The sequence below is a fragment of the Pavona decussata genome, unplaced genomic scaffold (genome assembly GCF_977016875.1).
Source record: "Pavona decussata unplaced genomic scaffold, jaPavDecu1.1 SCAFFOLD_169, whole genome shotgun sequence".
Lineage (NCBI taxonomy): Eukaryota > Metazoa > Cnidaria > Anthozoa > Scleractinia > Agariciidae > Pavona > Pavona decussata.
The window spans coordinates 172,501-189,063 of record NW_028145580.1 but is presented as its reverse complement, the minus strand read 5'-3'; the positions used below and the strand labels follow the sequence as shown (position 1 = coordinate 189,063).

General features: G+C 38.2%; 1 protein-coding gene, 1 long non-coding RNA gene and 1 pseudogene across 2 annotated transcripts in view; all 3 read right to left on the bottom strand.

Annotated features, from left to right (window-relative positions):
• LOC146464044 (uncharacterized) overlaps positions 1-16,563 on the bottom strand; it is a 198,706-nt gene that overhangs the window by 12,726 nt on the left and 169,417 nt on the right. The gene's annotated exons all lie outside the window — the stretch shown is intronic.
• Positions 14,127-15,728, bottom strand: LOC146464051 (uncharacterized; annotated as a pseudogene).
• The window catches only part of LOC146464049 (uncharacterized), a 6,430-nt gene continuing 5,204 nt past the window's right edge, over positions 15,338-16,563 (bottom strand). Inside the window, exon 2 of the mRNA XM_085083709.1 lies at positions 15,338-16,563. This exon is cut by the window's right edge and continues 1,383 nt beyond it. The gene's annotated coding sequence lies outside the window, so the exon portion shown is untranslated.

Sequence of the window (16,563 nt, the reverse complement as noted above, 5' to 3'; positions counted from 1 at the left end):
AACGACGCACTTATTCGGTTAGTAGGCAAAGAGCTGATCACACGACATCAGCCTTAAGACTCGAGATTCTGTGAGGTGGCCATTAGGGAATCGCGGGTACATCAAGGTACCTGAGCACAGCGTACCTTGAACGAAATAAGTATTAAGATCCTGTATCTACACGCCATCTTCTGCACTATGATATAGTAAAGCCTTATTAGTCTCGGCTGGAGAGATGGAATTACCAAGGGGTGTACAGTCCTAGACAGGCTCAATATTTTTCCAACTAGGCATTATAACTTGTACGATAATTTGTACAATTTAGCAGTAAAGTAAAATTAAATTCATTTCTTGCGTGGTATAATTATTGCTTTTATAAAAAAAACTACCATTTATATTGGCATAAAAACTTAAGTCTTAAATTAGACTGAATCCTTCGTACGAAACGTTAATATCATTTATCAGTGATCTAGAAAGACAGATAAACAACAGATTCTTACTAACATGTAAAAGATACTTGAGGTATCACCAACTTGAGGTATCACCAACCGTGTACCATCAATCACTTAGACAATGCTTCTTTCAACACAGTTTTATACGAATTATCTCATGGACCTTTAAACTATGACACTGAACGCTTAAATAGTCTTTTATTTAACCCAACTGATCAATCGAAGTCTTCCGACTTTTATACTAGTCAACTTGACCCAGACAGAAACTTTTCATTCTGTTCTACTTCTAGTAACTATTTTGTCGAAGATGAAATTAATGCTAAAGCCTCTACTGAGCATTACAACCCGAATTTTTCTGTACTTCATTTGAATGCACGTAGTCTAATTACATATTTTGACAAGTTTAAATTCCTACTAGGTCGTCTGCAAAAGCCTTTTTCTGCGATTGCGGTATCGGAAACTTGGCTAAATGATCTATCTGCTGATCTAGTCAATATTCCGGGATACGCTTTTATTTCAAATCACCGTGGTACTAAATCTGGCGGTGGAACGGGTCTTTATTTGCAAGACAATCTTGATTACAAAATTTGTTCAGACTGTAATGTCTCTGATCCAGACGTCATTGAATCGTTGTTTGTAGAAATTTCAGTCCCCCATGGGAAAAATATAATAGTAGGCGTCATCTATCGCCCTCCAAATCATCACCTAACCGGCTTCATGGAAAAATTCACTGACATCCTCTCAAAACTCTCTAGAAGTGACAAGTGCTGTTACCTCACCGGCGACTTTAATTTGGACCTCCTGCGATACGCCGACCACGAACCCACTCAAGAATTTGTTGATTGTCTGTTTTCGCACATGTTTGTTCCTCTAATCAACAGACCAACTCGTATTACTGCACACTCGGCCACTTTAATTGACAACATATTCACAAATCATTTCTCACCTAGCGTTTTAAAAGGCATTGTCATAAGTGACATATCTGATCATTTACCAGTATTTGCGTATGTCTCTGATGACTCTTTTGTTCATGTTCATAAAAGAATTGGCAACCGACCTGTGAGAAACTTCTCTACGGCAAATTTAAATAATTTCAAAACTCGCCTCTCTCAAGTCGATTGGACTGAACTTCTACATGATAAAGACCCCAATGATTCTTACAATAAATTCTTGTCCGAATATTCGCGGCTTTATAATTTATGTTTCCCATTGAAGCCTCATAAAGTTAAGAATTGTAAAAGGCCTTATTCCCCATGGATAACCAAATCTTTATTAGCTTCTGTTCGAAAGAAAAACAAGCTGTATAGACAATTACTGAGATCACCTAATCCAACGAGGGAGTTACAATATAAGTCTTACAGAAACAAATTAACCCATCTCATTAGAATTGCCAAACGCCATTATTATGACCAAAGGTTTGCTTCGGCTAAAAATGACCTAAAAGAGACCTGGAAATTAATCAATGAAGTTATCAACAAGCGTAAATGTAGACCTCCTTTTCCTTCGTCATTTAGATCTGATGGTAGCATTCTTACCGACCCTGTAGAAATAGCAAATGGTGTCTGTGGACTAGCATTGCAATGGATTAAAAGTTATTTCTCCAACCGTACCCAATTCGTCCAGATCAACGATACCCGTTCCTCCGAACAGATAATTAGATGCGGTGTTCCACAGGGTTCCATATTAGGCCCTTTACTTTTCATATTATATATCAATGATCTTCCCAAAACAACCAGACTGGCAGAATGCCTGCTCTTTGCAGATGACACTAGTATCTTTTACTCCAATTCAGACCCTGATCATGTTGCCTCTGTAATGAATAGTGAACTGACTAAGATTAGCTTATGGATGAAATCAAACAAACTTTCTGTTAACATAAAGAAAACCAATTATGTTATATTTAAACCCAAACAAAAATCTGTCCGCATGAGCTCCCAAATTTCACTTGACAGTATACCCCTCAAGCAAGTAACAGAAGTTAAGTTCTTAGGTATTTATATTGATGAAGGTCTCACCTGGAAATCGCATATCAGTTATATTTGCAAGAAAATCTCTAAGTCCGTTGGTATAATGTACAGATTTCGTTTCCTTTTGTCATCAAACACTAAAAAATCTTTGTATTATACCTTAATTTATCCCTATTTAACTTATTGTACTACAGTTTGGTCTTCTACTTATGTAACAAACTTAAATCGCATTTTTCTTCTTCAAAAACGAGCTGTGCGAGCTATGACAAATTCTAATCACCTTGCACCTTCTGCACCTTTATTTGCACAACTGAATATCCTAGATATTTTTAAAGTGAATTCCTTTTATATTGCAAAATTTATGTTTTCCTATCACCAACGTTTGCTGCCTTCGCCCTTTCTAAATTTATTTCCGACTGGTGGTCAAATTCATAATTATGATACCAGAACCTCAGCTCATTTTCGACCTCACACCTGCCGAACTAATATCAAGCAATTTACTATACTCTATAGAGGGCCAAAAATATGGAATGCTTTGCCATTATCAATTACGTCTTCCCCTAGTCTATCCACCTTCAAAAGAAAGCTTCTTGATTTCCTCAGTTAATTGCATGAAACGTCCGACTCTGTTATGTTTTTATAGTCTTACCACCACCGTATGTTAAAAAATCTCAACACAATGTCTTTACTGGTCTTTAAGTCCCAACATATCTCCGAGGAGACCTCTCAGTATAAGCCCGGGGGTTTCTTGAGGTCTCCTCGCCACTTCTTACTTCTTTTACTATTTTTTTATTTACTCTAAACTTATGTACTTGTAATCCTAGTCTATTATTCATTGTAACTTTCTATGTTTGTATGTCGTGGTGAATAAATAAATAAATAAATAAATAAATGAAAAACTGTATCCTCTCGTTATATACGATAACCACTCTGATATAGGAGATGTTTGCTTAAATGTTTCGCATACTTAGCATACATTAGAATAAGAACAAAACTAGCTACTGACAGACAAATAATCTTCATAAATTGCAAGAGCTTGGCAAACTTAGTACTTTCGGAAAATATGTGCGTGGTAGTTTAAACCGTATTTCTATAAAGTTATTCGAACGTTATAAGTATGAAAAATTTGCAAATAATCGGTCTGGCAACTCTTGTCACCAAACCTGTGTTATAAAAACAAATTTCTCTGAAAATTTCCCTGCTAGCAGAGGTCTCTGACGGCGAGAAGGAGAGAGACCTCTGCGCGACAGAAGATTCGGCGGGGCCGGCAGAGGTCTCTCTCTTTCTGGCAGTCAGAGACCTCTGCTAGCAGGGAATCTGAAAATATTCAACAACAAGTGTCACACGATATTTACAGTCGACTCCCGATAACTCGAACTTTCAAGGGAAATTGAAAAGGGTTAGAGTTATCGGGAGTTCGAGTTATCGAGGGTAAAATTATATAGAAAATGACCTGAAAGGAAAGGAAAATTGGTTCGAGTTAGCGCGAGGTTCGAGTTTGCTATTCTTGTTTGATATATGTAGACTTCAGCAAAAATTCTCCTATTATTTCTTCATCGGATAGTTTTTATTTTATTGCCATTTCCCTATATTATACTTTTTTTTTCATATTATCACGTTTACGTTTTCCCCATATAATGGATACCCACTGATATTACCCTGTCGTCAAAGGAAAAAAGGCTATCGATGGTCGAAGCTATAAAACTTCTGTTGCAGCTGTTCCAAGGCCGCTAGTTAACATTAAACTTGAATTCAAAGCTTTTTCTTTAAATTTGTCATAAGTTCAGGCCTCGATAGCCATGTTTGAGGGTTCTTACTTACACATGTCCATCACAACTGTACTGAATTTATCTCAAAAATTGTTCCTTTTATTTCTTAAGAGCCGTTGTCAGTAACTTTCAAGAATCCGGCGACAAAAGCGAAAATTCGAATTTCTTTTTATTTGCCCCAAAAGACCCTTTTGGTAAACTATTTTCAAAAATAATATTCAAAAGTTCCAGTATATTTTTATTTTGGCAAAAACTGGGAAAGTTCGTGCCCGATGGCCCAATTTAAATTATGCAAATTAGTACATTTTGAAAACTTGCGTTCAAGACAAGGAAACGTTTTCTCGAGATGATATTTTCGCAATCGTTTTTACATCTCTCGCGCTTGCTTCCAAACTATATTTTATCTTGACCTGAACATTATTTCATCGAAGTTGCCCACGTAAAGAAATTACAATGTTTGCTATTCCTTAGATAGAGTGATTTTTGCCATATTTCATATGACCATAGTCATCATGGGTGTACGAATATGCTGCTAATAAAATAACTTTTTTGAACAGGCAATATTTCTTATATATCACGTTAAAATATTTAGTTTGGCCCGTGAAAAGTGAGCGCGATAAGTCGAGATGTGTGGAATGCACTTTGACACAATTTGCCATTTCAGTACTTCATGTTCCTCCTGTTACTTTGCAGGCGTCAGTACAGTTCACGGAAGCTTTTAGATAAAAGCCAAGGTCTCTGGTTTCATCTCATGCTTTTATACACGTAAATAACTGGCTTTAAACTTGAGTGCTCCCATATTAGCATTAAGTTATCTAATGATTCTTTTAAGGTGAAATTTTCGAGTTTATATTGAGATGTTCAGGCGAGATCAAAGAGCCTTCCTAGGGAAATAACTTGAAATCAGTGAAATTAATACCCGGTCTCTCATTTCATGCTACACTTCCAGACTACCGTTATTTTAAGCTAGAAAGTGTAAATGCTCCCTTTTTACGTGAAAGCGTGTAAAGCGTGTAAATTGTATTAAGGTTTTAAAATGTAAAATAACAAAAAAATGGGTAAATATAGCAAAAGGAAAATTGGTTAGTGAAAAGAGGATTGCTCAAGTTGAGGTGTTGGAGTACTTGGAGTACTCGGCGCGAAAGGGAGAATCGCGGGCGCATTGCATTCTTTCCAAGTGTCTCAGTAGAATGATCTCGATGGGGCAGCTGATACCAGAAACAGCTCGTCGGTCAGGGTTGTTAGGTTTGTAATTTTTAGATTTGAAGTAAATGCATGAGATTGTTGGAATAGTGAAATTTAGGTTTTGAGCTGTTTGGTAATAAGATCGTGAATAGTTTCCTTAACAACTTTTTTGTTGGCCTGACTGAGATCTTTGCCAACAACTTTATTCAGCAAACAAGAACTTGCTCGGATTTACTGTGATGGTCGTGAAAAACTCCATCCCGTATTCTTAATTTCTTAGACTTCGACATTTATGAAGTAATGATCCTGATTTTTGTAACAAATCAGAGAAAGGCGTCATTTGCATTCAAATAAGAATATGCCATATCATTAGCCAGGTCAAGCTCGAAAAACATCGTTGCCAAAAGTTAACGTAGAGCTGCGTGGAACTTTGCCAAAATAAGCACCATAAGGGTAACCAGCAATTAGCTTAAGTTTTATTTCTTGAAGCTCCTTTGTACATAGACTAGCCTTTAAATACTGACATGAATCAAAGATACATCGATCAAGACTGATCAAATAAGTATCGAAACGTTAGTTCAATCTTAACTAACGTCTCTAAATCTAACACATATGCAAATAATGGCATTGATTATGTATCGAATCTGAAAAAGGTACACCAGTGTTAATAACCATAATACCAGCAAATAGCTATATTGTGACTACAGTGTTATTCACTAGAAATCAGATTATAATATCATCCTCTCTTAAATATAATCCAATATGTACTTACAGTTAAAATCAGGGGAAATGTTAAATACTATTGACAATATTAATAACCAATAGCCCTTTTCACGGTTAACTCTGCTCATTTGAATTACAATGAAATCTTCTTTTATGTGAGGCAATTTCGGGCTATTTTATAGTTTTAGCAAAAATTCCCTCGCATTCACGTTGGATAACATTATAATACAAATGAGAAAAATCAACCGTGAAAAGGACTATTGTGACAAAATGAGCAAATAACGTTTCGATGTGCACATAACATCAGTCTCAAATTCAGCTAAAGCAAAATGATCTTAGATCAGTTTTCAATTGATTGTCGTTAAACCAAACGATAAGTACTTGCTCCAGCCAATCATAACGGACGTAGACAGGGACCAATCAGAATTCCCAACAAGTACATGTAACCGGCGCCAAACGCGGAAAGAACAGTGTGGACAAGTCACGATTGGTTTGTTTGGTTTTGCTTCTCATTGGCTGAGAAAGAAAGGCGCAAGTTTTACTAGCCAATCACAAGCCAAAGTAAAGCAAAACGAAAATAAAAGTAAAATTGATATTCTACAATCAATTGAAAACACTTAACTTAATATATGTAGATACATGTATAATCACGGAGTGTTTTAAAGAAGTCTTAAATGCTATAAATAAGTTAGTTAAATGAAACACTGCATACTCATCTAGCTGAGATAAAAGTTACTTTAAAAATTCAAGATAACTTATGACAAATGCGTGTCGAAAGTTCTGTCGCTAATGCTTTGATTTGGTTCACTGCGCTCGGTGACCTGTTGCCAAAGTTCACGCCAAACCAATCGATGTTTGCTCGCACACGTTTTCCCGCTCTCGGCGTCGGTTACTTGAATTTACTTCGATTCAGGTTTTGATTGGTTGATTACGCTGTTTGCGTCTGTTGTGATTGGCCAGAGTAGTTACTCTGGCTTCGGTTTTACGACGCTCAAATGCAACCGTAATGCTCTATTCAACAATTATTTACCGATGTTGCAAATTAGTTTAGTCCGACAAATCAGAAAATAAAAAGAAAGAAAAAATGGTACGAAATCCAGGACACTGCCACAAGGTGAAAAGTTAACACTATATTTAGTTTGAGTAGTTTGTGTCTACTAACATCAAATATTTGTTTCTCGCTCCTCACATAAATTTCGGCAGTTTATTGTGCCCCTCTGTCCTGAACGTTTCTTGCGTGCGAGTTCTCAGTATCACTATTTTATGCCCGCGAGTGTTGGGCAAGCTCCTATTTCTTCCAATAACTCAGTTTTTCTGTTGAAAATTTTTTCTAAAAATTTTTTAAAGGTGATAATAGCTAAGTTAAAATCACGTTAAAATACTCATTTAGGAGGAAAGACGCGCGCTAATGACGCGAGAAATTATGCACAGTAAGAATGCGCAATGCAATCATGGGATCCCCTTAACAATACGCTATCGATATTCCTACAATAGGCTTTTATTAAGGAACAATACTGAAGAGACATCTTAACTTACGAGGGCTTCGTGAATCTGGCCTTGCATGCGCCTATCACAGGAACGCGCTCTAGATTTCAGTATCCGCTCTTCCCGCGTCTATCAAAGAGCTCACAAAGACCTTCGCACTGGCATTATGGAATAATATTTTCCACTTATTTTAAATAATTTTTTTGTCTAACTAAATTCGAACATCATATGAGAGAGGGATCTGTCCCGACCGCTGACACGAACAACACAAAACTGAAATGCACTAACATACATCGTTGTAAAACGTAAAAGGGACAATACTTCAAGATTCTAGATTTGTATTTGTCAAGTTCTCATCTAATATGATCTGTTTGCAATATGAATATGACCTAAATAACGAACCACACTGCCAAATGCAATAGACCTGTTTATGTTTTGAAATTCACTTGGCAAGTTCTTTTACTAGTGGCCTATTTTTCATTATATTTTGTCGCTTAAAGAAATGAACTTTAGTCTAAGGCTTCCAGTTTAGCCGATAACTAACTTACTTGGCGACAGATACCCGTAATAATCACAAGGGACCAAGGGGAATAATCTCAACTTGTCTTTGCTGACGTCGAAAAAGTGAAACGAGAGCTCTTTTAAAGTGTGGCATTCTGACTGCATATAAAATAGGATTGACAAGGGAGTTTGCAAGAACCAATACGACGAAAGCGCCATAAAGACGAGAAGACACCGGGTAAGGACGAAGAGAGGAAGGTAAATAGAACAACAGGACAGTAAATATCCTATATGGAAGCAACAGCAGTAAAGATACCACAGTCACAATTAACAATGTCTTGGTTAGTTTTCTTTCTCTACTGGCTGCACCATGATGATGAGGATGAGCTTTACCAGAAAACTTGACAACAATTGACGCATAAGAAACACAAACAACCAATAAACAAAAGCCATCGAATAAACTCCAAATATAGTTAGAGCTCAGCGAGTTGGGAAGTAGATAAATAGCAATTGGTAACAGTCCAGATGTAACCCAAATGATTGTAATAATAAATCCAAACACCCATTTTTTAATGATATGATGCCTGAAGGGACGAAACGTTGCGTGTGCTCGTTCTAACGAGATCGCAGCGAGGTTTGTCAGAGAAGCTTCATGAAACAAGAACAGTATGTAACTAGTAACAAGAGGAGGAAGATTTCGGGTATTCCAGAAGGAGCATGATTCTCCTAACCACACAAAATATGTAATTTCTGAACATCCTCCCACAAACATATCTGCAACTGCAAGGTTGATCACCAGGTACATGCTGCCCTTACGAAGACTGTGATTTTTGATAAAAACAATAATTGTGAGGATATTACGTGTTACTATAGCAACAGACTCGGCCATGAATACTGTAAGCCAGGCAATGCACTCAGATGAAGAGATCTCCAGGAAACTTGTTTCAGTTTGTGTTCCGTTTTGTTGGTAAGAAACATTAACCATCTCTCTGAAAAAAAATAATAAAATAAAATAAAATAAAATAAAAGGAAGGGATTGTATCAGGGTGAATTTTTTCTATGTTGATTGATATCTGTTTGGCAAAAGTGTTAACATATTCATAGGTTTGTAAATGGAAACCGAAGCAATGCTACTAAACCAGGTAGCATTCACTATCCATGGCCACTTGTCTTCCAGCTGTAGAACCTGGTTATTGCACTGAAATTATACATCATAAATTTCAAAGAAAAGGAGGCAAGGGAAACAGATGGAAGTCTTTACTAGTGGTGTGATTAGCCAGTGGTCCCAGAAATGCATTCAAACACGCAAGATTCCATATTAACTCTTTTTGAACGCAAGCGCAAAGAAAAGTTCAAAACATTTTGCCTGTCTAATTTGTGCACGCGTTTCTCAGGGGCGAAAGTTATGCTTCGTTCACCTTCAAAAAACAGTGGTGAGCTACCTATCACTGATTGCGCACGATGTTGTATTAATCACACATCAATACGCTTTCCTTTCTTGCACGAAAAAAGTTTCAAATGTCGTTTCCGTTTATAATAGGCTGCCTTTTTATGCATTTGTAACATTAATGTCACAGTTACTAGGAAATGACTATTTTTTCAGGAGCTGCTGCATGATCTGAGTGTGCGAGATTCTATTCAAGACTTGTGGCGCACTACTTTAAATAAAAACTAAACTAGAAATACGTGACTCGCAAAACCTCGCGAAGCTGGGGCTGGGTGGAAAGCCCTCTTTACTCGTATTGTAGCATCGAATGAGGAGATTAAAAGGTTTCTGAACATAGCAACTATTTTGATGAGGATGGTCTTTTCGTAGTTCCACAGGCTAGTTTGGGGTTTGCGGTTAAAAATCTATTTCTGACGAGATGAAATGTACAACGGGCGTGCAGCGCTGTCGTGTTCGATGAATTTATTTCCCACGGAAAATTGTTTTACCGCGGCCACAAAACGTGTAATTTCTTCAATGCAATCTTTCACAAAAAAGATTTCTGGAAGAAAGGGAAAAGATTCTGGAGAGATTGATCTGTATCCAGGGAATATTGATTAAATTTTATCCGACACGCAAACTTTCCCGATGTATGCAAATTTTGCTGCAGACGACGCCAGACAACCTGACGTCATTCATACTTTGTTTTTCACCGTTGCTAGGCAATATGCGGACACCTTCACGGAAATATATAAACATACATACATATATATAAATATATGTTCGGCTCGAATTTTCACGGCTTAGCTCCCGAGCGCGGCCTTCGGCGGGCCTTCGGCCCGACAAATTTATTAACCTCGCTACGCTCGGGCCTTCGGCCCTCGCTTCGCGAGGAAATAACCTAAAGAAAGCCCTGTCAGAATAAGAATTTTTTATTACACACCTTACCAGGAAGCAAAAAAACCAACTCGCAGTGCTGGAAATAATTCTGAAAAATATTTCCTTCTGCAGCGGAAAATGTATGTTAAATTCAGTATTTATATATTTTTTTAACATGACAAAGAAAAGCTTGATACTTTGATTTCTGGTCTCATAATTGGTGCTTTTTTGTTACTAGAGAACTCAACTAATTCTTGTCATATCTACTTAGGATATAACATGAACCTAAGCGAAGATGGCGGCTGTACATTTTTCCTCAATGCCTTGGGAACCTAACACAGCCAGTAGGCACATAGAAAGCCATTTTTTTTTTGCGAAATTCCTGTAGCAAGAGCATTGTGTATGCTAGGTTTGAAGTTTATAGAACTTTTCAGCGTGTATTTATTAGCGCTTTTAGGGTTTTCGTACGCTAAGGATTTTGGATAAATGTACCTGTCACCATATTTTTCGGTGTGGTAGTTTAACATTAAGGCTATGTCTATACTATGCTGAATTGCATTTTTTGCGAACAGAACACCCACAGAAAACCATTGCCACCGCTATCTAATTCTCCAAGAACCCAATCCTCGCTCCTCGTTGTTGACTTCCGTTTCGGTTCGATTCTCTGTCAACACAACGCAAGAAAGTGACACGAAAACCTACTCCATATGTGACGATTCACTTTGAAGACCAAAACAACGCAGGATCAGTCCGACACAAAAATCGATACGAAATCGGTGGTGTGTGAACGGTAGCCCTATCCGATATGTTTTTGGTGACGACACAAGAGCAATCCGGTTTAGTGAAGACATAACCTTACCCTGTGTAGCTGGCCGTATTTCCCGCGCGCGCTGGTATGTATTTTTTTGCGTTCAGTGGAGAAGCCTGGAGCGATGTTAGCCATGACAATTAGCCTTCGCCTAGATTTGTTATAATATAAGTCGGCTTCATTACTAGCGACGGAATCACGAGGCCAGAAAACCAAAACGGACTTCGGAACAATCTTCGGCAAACATGCCGTCAGCTCCGCACGCTACTTAACCTGATTCCGGTGTTAAAGATCTGAAGTGTGAACAAACTTGTTGTGATGAATTATCCTCAACCAGTTAGTTGGTGTTGAGAGTGACAAGCTTTCCTAAAAAGTCCTATGAAAATACAACGACCTAGTTTTGGACAAGGCGATTTCCATTTTGTTGCCCGTGTGTACTCCAGAATATATATAACGTTGTATAATAAACAAAGAAACAATACAATGATTGCTTCACTCAGTCGCAGGAGTGCTCGATGCAAAAACACGTAGAGCGAAATATAAATTTATGATAGAAAATGTAACACAGTTACTCGAGTTTCACGTACTAAGCGATCATCAGACTGTACCGTTGGAGTTTGTAGAGTTATAATTTAAGGAGGGCGGTTGGAGCGATCTTGCTTCTGATTGGCTGCGTAGAATTTATTTTCATGCCTGCATTTTGTAATTAACTCAGATCACAGATCAGATTACAAAATTCAGGCATGAAAATAAATTCTACGCAGCCAATCAGAAGCAAGATCGCTCCAACTGCCCTCCTTAAATTATAACTCTACAAACTCCAACGGTACAGTCTGATGATCGCTTAGTGCGTGAAACTCGAGTAACTGTGTTACATTTTCTATCTTAAATTTATAACGTTGTATAATATGTATAACTTGGAAAGACGCAAAACTGCTACTTGTTTATTCCAGTGCATTATCTTCTGGAGAGGCAATTTTTTCCTTTTAAAGTTTTTAGTTTCCACAGCTGTTTTGCCTGTTATTGAGCAGCCAAATTTTGAACTAAAAAAGAGAATTGAAAAAAAGACTGTCCCGTTCTTACTCGTTATTGAGAAATCTAGCAAGTTCATGTGCAAGCAGTTCTGACCCTGGTACCATCGTCGTATCCAAACTGCACTTTAGTGTTCGTAACATCTTAAAAAACAAACAGCTGACTCGGTGTTTTTCATCGAGTTTTCTTAAATAACTTACCTGAGTGAAGGTTGCTGAGCAGTGGTGATTTGTGTTCGTATATCAGGCGGAGAAAAGCGCTTTCAAAATGTAACTCGAAAAAGAAAAATTGAGTAAAGGGTAATTTAGCAGGATACGTGTTGTGAATAATGTAAGCCGGTAATAATAGTTTCCTGTTTTAATCACTTACCTGTCTGCGTAAACAGATGCTTGTCAATCACTTGCACGAAGTCTGGTTGACATCATGGACATAACGACATTAAAGAAAAAACTGATCTTTTCATCATGTCGTTATGTCCATGTCATTATGTCGTTATGTCGTTATGTTGCTAGTGAGAGCCAGGCTTTACACACTGGCGTGGAGAACATACGTGTTTGTCATCACAATTTGTCCATGTGCTATAATGGATACCCGCCGATATTATCCTGTCAATTGATGGTCGAAGTTTCCTATAAAATTTCCGTTGCAGCTGTTCCAAGGCTGGCTTTTTAAGTTTTTAAACTTAAAAGTTTGGTCTCAGTTAAAAGGCCTTTTCTTAATTTGGTAGAATAAAGCCTCTATAGTCATATTTTGTTGTTGTTATTTTGAGTTCATGTCCATCACAACCGTATAATTTTTCTTTATAATTATTCCTTTCATTTTTTTTTTATTGAAGTCGAGAACAATTGCTGTTCGTTTGTGCGGCAATTTGTGCTGAAGGTTTCCACCTTTGGGTATTCGTTGAAATTTCAGCTTCCTTTGCTTTTTAATTTGGTGATTAAAATGATATTTATGTCTTCACCCCTACTAACATAAATATTATTGCTGTGTGCTGCATGTCCCGGGCTCAGTTTGCTGGGCAAAGGATAACAAAACAAACCATGATTTGGTGAAAATGGCTATGAGCAAAAGTCTCATAGCCCCTTTTATTTTTTATATAAATTGAACTAATGTATGGCTATGAACAAAGGCCCATAGCCACCTCATTACAACATCAGCGAAAGGACTACTACTGTCCTGAATTAACTATTAATGATTTTGCCCAGTAAAGGTGAGGGCAACCAAAACGCCAAAGCATCATGACAATTGACATGATGTCGCCCCACCCAAGGGAAATGCAGCACCCTATGTACAAAATACGCATTGATGACAAAATTGCAACATGATTATATTGAATAACTTACAAAAGGTATGTTAAAGGTGGGAGATTAAATATGGTCCTAAAAACATGGCCATGGAAATATAATGAAAACAGCGACAAGGTGCCAATATACTAAAATGAGATAAGCAAGACTGTTGCACTTGAAAGACAGCCGCAATTCTCAATATCAGTTGAACAGATAAAGTGAGCATAAAATTGCCGAGAGGAAGGAGACTGCTGCCCTTGCAAGTCAGCCCCATTCAACCCAGTAAAATTTGTAACAAAGCATATACTTAATATAAAATAATATCAACAATACTGACCTAATGTAGAGATGCATGAGACTGCTGCCCTTGCGAGACAGTCCCTACGTCAAGTAATCAAACAAGAGTTAAGGATTTACGAGCCAACAATTAACGAGATAAGTGAGACTGCTGCCCTTGCGAGACAGCCTCACTCAAGCAAGTCAAATGCTTTAGGAATACAAAAGTGGTGAAATGAAAAAGGAAGGGGGGGGGGGGGGGTGGGCTAATGCCCTTGGTAAATGGCCCTACTATTAAACTATGGTTGTACTGAAATAGATAAAATGCGGCTGTAAGTTGAACACAACTGCCGCCCTTGCAAGACAATTCCGCTCAAATTCCTGCATACATGTAACCAAATTACATGAATAAAAATTAATTAACCAAAACTATAAGTAATGCTGTGGTGGTGAATAAGACTGCTGCCCTTGCAAGTCAGCCTCCACCGACATCTAAACAAATCAAGTAGATACAGTAGATACTCGGATATACTTAAGAAATGCATTGGATTTCCAACGCCCTTGAATACGGATCTGAGCATCGGAAAAACCACGATCTGCAGCATATGATGCAGCTCCTATGCGAAAACTATGTCCCTTGTAACAGGAGGGGTCAAGCCCACAGTATTTAATAGTTTGACAGAGTAGGTCTGCGAACAAAACCCTGGGTACTGGGGTCCCTTGAATGGTGAGAAAAATAGCACCTGCAGCATTGCCTCGTAATGCAAGATAGTCAAGTATTAACTGAACTGGGCAGTGGTTATCCTGACGATTGACTACTAAGGAAAATGGCCGTTGATTATAGTTATGCTTGAAATCATGAAATGTAAGCTTTATGCCCACCACTTCTCTAGCAGGGTTAAGAAGCTTAGTGAGTTGATGAATTTGCAAAGGGGGGGCAGAAGCCCGTGTTGCAGTAATTTCACCCACTCTTAAAAATGCAAAAAATGCGAGAGAACACATTGCTCGAAATAAGGTTATCCGATACTGTGACCCAGTGATACGATACTGGGACCCAGTGATGTGAGAAGCAGAATCTAATATTCTATGCAGTATATTAAGAGTAATTGGTAATCTGCAGTCCAAGCGGTGGCCAATCTTTCGATATCCTTTCAATGTTTGCACAATGTAGAAAACTTTTCCTGGGTCAGAAAAACCCGCGAGCTTATGGGAGTACCCCAGAGTAGAAACGAAGGTGTTCACGGAGGAAGGGGCATAATGCTTATCGAACAAATAGGCTATGAAAAGTGCTAATGTAGGTGGTGGGATTGGGAGTGAAAAATTGTGGACTGAAATACATCGTAGGGAAATTGGTTGAAAAGTGCCCATGCCCTCTTATAAGTAGGTATTGAGGCTGGCTGAAGGCTTGCATGCATAAGCTTAGAAACTATAGCTGCCAATGCTGGGGCTACAGATGGTGAGGAATCTCCGATGGACAGGGGTTCATGTAAGCAGGGGCCAGCTGCTTGAAGATGGGAATCTGCAATCGAGATAAAGAATCTGCTAACTTGTTGTGGACCCCAGGGACATGCTTAGCCTTAAAAACAATGTTGTACTTCAAGCAGACTGAAACCAGCTTTCGGACAAAGGACATTAAAGATTTGTCACGACAGGATTGTTTGTTAATGATGTAAACTAGGGCTTCATTATCCGTAAAAAATAAAATGCAGCGATTACGTATCAGATGACCCCATAAGTGGAGACTCAAAACAATTGGATAAAATTCAAGAAAAGCAATATTCTTATGTAGCCAATCCACAGGTCATTTCCCATAGCACCAGTGGTTTTGAAAAATGGCCCCAAAACCAAGCGAACCGGCTGCATCAGTGAATAAATTAAGCTTATCTGAGCTATGCCAAATATCATCAAGGAAGAAGGATCTGCCATTTAATGATGACAAGAAGGACAACCAAACCCTCATATCTTCTTTTGCTTCGCCCGAAAGTCTGATGCGGTAATGAGCTGCTTTAATGCCAATAGTAAGGTCGATAAGCCTTCGTAGGAAGGCCCGACCGGGTAGAACAACAGAGCATGCAAAATTCAAAAGGCCTATTAATGACTGTAATTCTTGCAAAGATACCTTCTTGCGATGGAGGAAATTGGAGATGACCTCAGTACATTTGTTAAGCTTATCTTGAGGCAAACGAGCTTCAGACTGAACGGTATCAAGTTCAATACCAGCAAATGAAAGGACGGTTGAGGGGCTACAAGTTTTACCCGGTGCTATGGGAATCCCTAAATACTGACATAAACTTAAGAAAATATCCAACTGTTTTTGGCAAAGTGAATCAGATGGGGCAACAATCAGGAAATCATCAAGTAAATGAAGAATCTTTTGAATGCCAAACTTCTTTTGGGCAATCCATTCAACCGAGGTACTAAAAATTTCGAAAGTTTTGCATGAACTGGCACAACCCATTGGCATGCAGCGATCATAATAACAACTTCCATTCCATTTTATACCGAGAAGATGGTAGTCACGGGGGTGAATTGGAATTATTCTAAATGCATTTTTAACATCTGTTTTGGCTAAAAAACAACCTGGGCCAGCAAGTTTAATAAAGTGAATGGCATCTCGTATGGTAGCATAATGGACACTTATATTCACAGAAGAAATCCCATCATTAATTGATGTACCTTTTGGATAGGATAAATGATGAATAAGTCTAAATTCACCAGGCGACTTCTTAGGGACCACACCTATGGGGGACACATGGAAAATTGGAAATGGGGGAGAGTGGAATGGGCCAGCTAGC